This window comes from Cydia pomonella, chromosome 1, assembly GCF_033807575.1.
Source record: "Cydia pomonella isolate Wapato2018A chromosome 1, ilCydPomo1, whole genome shotgun sequence".
In the NCBI taxonomy this organism is placed as follows: Eukaryota; Metazoa; Arthropoda; class Insecta; order Lepidoptera; family Tortricidae; genus Cydia; species Cydia pomonella.
Window position 1 is genome coordinate 35,496,470 of NC_084703.1, and position 6,264 is coordinate 35,502,733.

General features: G+C 37.0%; 1 long non-coding RNA gene across 1 annotated transcript; it reads left to right on the plus strand.

Annotated features, from left to right (window-relative positions):
- On the plus strand, positions 1-1,458 carry LOC133521242 (uncharacterized). The gene is made up of 3 exons (XR_009799877.1): positions 1-410; positions 681-855; positions 1,327-1,458. It is a non-coding gene; the product is annotated as an uncharacterized LOC133521242 (long non-coding RNA).
- Positions 1,459-6,264: the final 4,806 nt, after the last annotated feature.

The window sequence follows — 6,264 nt, forward strand, 5'->3', positions numbered from 1 at the left end:
ACCAAGGGCCTGACACTCTTTGATAGAGAAAGATAGTCTTATTGCGATTCCTATAAGAGGAAAGAGAAAATAGTGCAATGCTTTGTCTTTATCACCGACCGGGTTTTTTTTCATGGTCGGGTTATGGCAGCTTAGGAAGGAGGCTGATGGCGATATACAAAAATTTATAAGAGTGAAAGAGACAAAATCCCACAAGATGCCATACATTAAACTGTCAATCATATTGTCAAGAGTGCTAGTAAACAAAGTGGTTTTCTTATTGTAGAGGTTTTATAAAGTGAATGATTGTGTTTATTAAGTATTTAATGGAGGTGTAAGAAGTTTTTACGTACAATTAACATGGTGGGGTGTTCAGTGGTTGCCTACAAAAGCAATAGCTTGCGAAAATAAGCGGGTGTAACATTTTATGCGTAAGTACAAGTTTTTCGTATTTTGATCATGTATTTCTTTCTCAAATCTCACAGGAACCAAGTTACTGAGTTACATCATTAGTTGGATTATGAAAAACTTGATAAAATAGGAGATATCAGTAAATTATTGCTAAAAATAAAACAGAAAGTTTGGTTATGTAAACCAGTCAAATTCAGTAGTATTTTATTTAGGGTTGCAAACAAATAGAAAAAAAAGTCCCCTGCAATTACCCTATATTTCGGGAGTTTTAAGCTATTTGATATTTCCAGCTTTCCGACGGAGGATGAAATTGTTAAAGAATGGATTGCGGGAACTAGAAAATCAAATTGGATGCCTCACAAATACTCGCGTATTTGTTCCAAACATTTTGAACAACATTGTGTCCGCAAACTGGGCAAACGAACTTTCATCGAAAAGTTTTCTTTTCCAACCTTGTTCATACACGTAAGTTGGCTGTTATTAAATAAGTAATAGTAACTAGTGGGAATAACCCGTTACACTATAAGAGACCACAGACTTACACTATTAGAGTTGGTACATCTTAACATAGGTCTCACAGTGTTTTGAAGTATTTATTTGTGTTCTTGGTACACGGGTCGTCTACGGGTTTTAATAGTATTAAACTCTAACAAATTATTGGGGGTAATTACTGGGAATTAAAAATCCTACCTATTACCAGTGGGAATTTTATTTCCCAGTAGTTACCTGTGGTAAAAGGTGGACAAAAGTTCCTAGTAGTTACCACTAGTAACAACTTGGTGGTAACTAGTAGAAATAACCCGTTGTACTATTAAGACCACAGACTTAAATTTTTAAATTACTTCTTTGGAGGCTTGGTACATGGGATTACGGATTATATGAGTATTAAACTCTAAAATAATGTATTTATTAAAATTGATTAATACTACCCCGCAGGAGAGGAGAGAGAAAATTCTTTTCTTCATCATGTCATGGAAATCGTCCATTCGTGCACGTCGTCGTCGTGGCAGTCTCAACAGCATTCTGAAGCTATTATTGAACTTCATATAATTGATCCACAGGTTACAAGTGTATGTGTAAATAAAGTTTTCTTGACCCCCACAGTATGTACAACGCGCAAAATGTAAGATTTTTTATTTAAACAAATATTCGGTTTTAAGTAACAGTTTTAATGTAAATGACCATGTTAGCTTAAAATCATATACTGCGAATCAATATTATAGCTATAAATGTCAGTGCGCTATGTTCCTTTTCAATATCCGCATCGTCCTTTAGAATTTTAGTAATTATGTCCTAGGTATTAAAAAATGAACACTCTGCTCAAGGCAAAACCACCGAGTGTCACCGGTTCAACTATCGGTAGGATTACCTGCTCGGAAAATGAGTATCATACTTTTTTAGTAATATTGATGATATGTACGTGTCATAAACCTTTATTAATTTTTTCATTCCACTGATCGACAGCTAAAGAGCACCATGTCGTCGGCGTTACTTATGGTTGTAATTTTTACCACCGGTTGAACAGCCAATCATGGTGCTGCTGAGCTCGACAATCAGCGGATTAACATCAATGATAAACAGTCGTAGAGTAGTCCTCCACACTGAGCTCTTTAACCGTTCGAGACTACCTAACGAAGCTAATATAACAAAATTTTTCTAACGGTGTGTTTCAGAACCAAAATAGCACTCTCAGTAGAGCATTATCACGAGAAGAAATCTAATCAACTTATTTCTAAAATATATAAATTTAATGTTTTCCTACTCATAATCACGAGCTCCTTCGATCCTACTAGAAGAAAAAAAGCGTCCCAAATTTTACGTTTAGTGTTTGAAATATGGTACCTATAACGGATTGGTTACCATATTTCAAACACTTTGTACGGCGGTTTCACAATCGAGAGTAGGTAAAATCACTGAAAATTTTGGGACATTTCCTTTCTCCTACCTTTTTTCTCTAAAGAGCTCGTTATTCTGAGTAGGAAAAATATAAAATTTACCTACGTTAGAAAAAAAAAAAACGATTTCTTCTCGCGAAAATGCCCAGTAATCACACCAGCTCAAAAACCAAATTATGTATCACCAAACACTGCGTATCTACTGAGGTGTCGCTCAAGCACACCGTCAAGAACCTTCGCTGCAATAGGGTTGTTTCCATTTTGAAATGCTTGTATTATATAATTATTTACCAAATTATGGCCTAAAATTCAACTTATTTGTGTTGTTCTCAAGTAAAAGGTACCGCATTGTCGCTTATCATAAGGACGCTCTTACAGGTTATTCGTATAGAGAGCAAGCAAATTGTATCCTTATGGTAAGCGACTATGTGGTACCTTTTTCTTGAGAACGACACATTTAATTATTATTTCTAGTAAGTACAGTTATAATAATATAAGTTTTGAATAAAGAAATTACCTCTTTTGATAGTTTATCCTTTTTTTTTATTCCAACAATCACCTAATCTTATATCAACTCAAAACTTCATATAGGTAAGTAAGGCTTACTTACAAATTACTACAAAAACAAATAATCCGTTATGTTCGCGATTTCTCTTGCGATACTTCGCAAGTTAGGGAGTCAAAATTGCGACTCACTCATTACGTAATTTAAGTACTTGTTGCATCGTTTTCCTATTACATTTTAGGGTAATTTTTCGCGACCATGGTATCCCCATATTATGATGTCATGATGACGTCATATATGTCTTTCTCTTACCCCTGGTCGCTCGGCTTCTTGTCTAGTTATATTGTATGTCTATGGACGCCACCATATTTCACTGTCACGATAAAATAAAGAAGGACACCTATGTATGAGATAATAGGTAAGAGGAAAGGGGACGACGTCACGTGACCGTTTCTCTATACAAACGTAGTACCCATATTGCTATGTATCTCTTTATTTGATATTTATTTAGTAAGGACGAAGCTTTTAAAAAAATGTATGAAATTTATTTTCGTTCCTCATATAATAATAAAAAAAAGTCATACGAAAGAGCCTAGTTATGGTAATGTCCATAATGTCATTGTCCAGGGACGAAAATGAAGAGTACGTTTTTGTATGGAGAAGCGGTAGTCGTGCGACTATCATGTTAATTTGCCGTAGACGGTATCAGGTAGGGGCGGACGTCGTCCACTATGTTCATCTAGTACTTGTAGTGTCTGCATACAATCTCAAACATTTAGGTTTTTTGCTTATTGACGATAAAAAGTGCCTTGACCGTGGACGTGGAACGACCATTGTTCTAATACTATACCTAAGTGCAGTATACCAGAAATACGTCGTATCTTGTATTAGGCTTCAAATTGTTGAAGGTCCTATTTTTACAAGCTTTTATTCAACTTGCCCTATTAGTATATGGGTCAAATATTAGATGTTAAATTCGACCCACTTCCAGACTACATAAAGTATGCAAATATTTTGCATACTTTATGTAAGTCGGGTGACAATGCAATATTATGATACCATCGAGCTGATGTGATGATGGAGACAGGAGGTAGTCATAGGAATCCGTGATAATAAAACAACGCAACCTAATTGTGTTTAGGGTTTTTTAAATTCTCTTGATGAGTTTTAGTTGCCTATGAAAAAAAATACAGTTGGCGATGAAAGCTTGTACGAAAATTATTTTTTTCGCCAAAAACTTATTGATAATTGTTTCTGGTCTAAAATGAGTATTTGTATGGTAATTGCAACTCCCGTTGCAAGAAATACGAAAAGCCTTTTCCCCGACCGTGCTAAGACTAAGTAATCCCCCTTTTGCGGGAAACCGCTCATCCTGTTCAACTTTATTAGTACGGTTTCGTAGCTTTCATTCGTTCCTAGCTAGCAAAAAGTGTAAAACTTGACACGCGTGTAGCTTTAAAAGGTAGGGGAAACGAAAAAGAGGGAGGGGGTTAACACGAAAGAGTACGAAATCGTCTTTCCATACAAACGTAGTCCTCATTTTCCAGGGGGAATAGCTATAGCTATATAATATTTTTCACCACACCGGTACAGGCTCTCTTGATTGTTAATAAACTGGTGAGAAAGTTGCATTTTATCCACATGTGGGGCAAAGTAATCATATGCAAATTTTGAGTTGTTTCCTAATCTTAGCTGGTGGAATTGACTATTAAATGAATATTAAGAATGATAAATATTTGATTTATTTGGATTGGATTTGGTTTGACATCTTACAGTTAATATTTTGTACTGGTTAATGTGGTCAAAAATTCATTCGGGAGCAAAATTTTTTACAACCTTGTGTTTTGAAACCAACGCTTAAGATTCCACTTTTCGAACCATTCGCGCGTAGGTTCGTGGTTCAATTCGGGGATCTTTCGCTTGCTCGGTATCAATATTAGCAAGAGCGGTTGAACAACATTTTTACCCCTTAAAACAAATAACTATAATTAATGCCTACGAATGGGGACTACGTTTATATGGAGATGCGTTCGTCGCTGATCATTGTGTTGTACCCGTAAAAACTATTTAATATTTACAGAGACACATTCATGCAATGTTTCTTAATAAAAATTGTTTCGATTCTAACGTAACCTAACCTTTAAATAATCTACTTACCTATTTATCAGCATGAAAGTTTCACAAGGTTAGCTAATTTGCTTATAATTTAAGAGGTAGCTATGTAGTGGACCAGGTTTGCATAATTTTAAGTAGGAATTAATTATGTCGTAATCGAGGGTGGGTGCGCCTGAGGCAAGCGGCCCGGTCTCGCCTGGCGATGGAAACGTGTAGGGGATAATGAAATCACGTGGCTCTCGAGGCGCCTCTTTAAATTAAATCACTCGTAATTATACGTCGCAGACGCCTTCATTGCGCCGCTGTCGCCTGCCAGCTAACGCAGCCCGCAACGAGCGCCGTCGCCGTCGCCGCTGTGGTCGTCTCTGCTCCTCCTTGCTTATGTCACGCACCTATACGAGCACCTGGGGCCTACCGCCAACATTAAGACATTGAAAATCGTTAAATGCCTCTCTATCGCTCTGGCATATTCGAGCGACAGAGAGGCAGATAATCATTATCGTTTTTTTTTACTTTGGTTATATAGGCTCCTATAGACTATTTACTTTTTACAAGTTTTACTCTCTACTTCACTCAATCTGACGCCGCGCAGTTGAGTAACACGTGATAAGCAGGTGGAATTAAAAACAATACTAAAGAAACAGTGTAATATTAATAATAAATAAATAAATTATTATTTGCACTTATCGACACATGTATGCTTTATTCTTTGGGCTACGGTTACATTATAACTTTAAATATGTAGAAGAGAAAACCTAATAATGATTGGCATAGTCACAGGGCCATCAGCTACTTAATAGAGTACCTATGCTAAACAAGCTTGAATTCAACCGTGCAATCTATTCTACATACCTTGAATATATATAATAATATGTTACTAAAGGTCACATTATTGCGGCACTTGAGATCTCTTTCTGTCGACTAAAAATTAACATACAACTTTCTACCAAATTACTCGAGGATCTAGTTATTAGAGGCATCTTTGTACCGAAAGTCCGCAGTGTAAGAAACTCTTGATTTCGCAAAAAGTCTAATTAATGTCATCAAAAGGGAGGTCGTGGCAGTAGGAAAGTTGATTGGGTTCTTTATTTATAGCATTTCAATTTAACGAGAAATCGAACAGACGCGCGCGGCTCGGCGCGTAGCAGCGCGGAGAACCGGGCACCGCGGCGGCGCGGCCGTTTGGCTCGCTGCAGCTGCTGCTCCGCTCCACGTGAAGCGTGGATTTAATTATGGTCGCCTCCAGTGCCGCAATATCGATTACCTGCCGACACGGCGTCAAAGGCGTCTACTACATAAATACATCATTCACAAAAGGTTTCATATAGCCTTGTACATTTGGCAAATTAATAGGCGCTA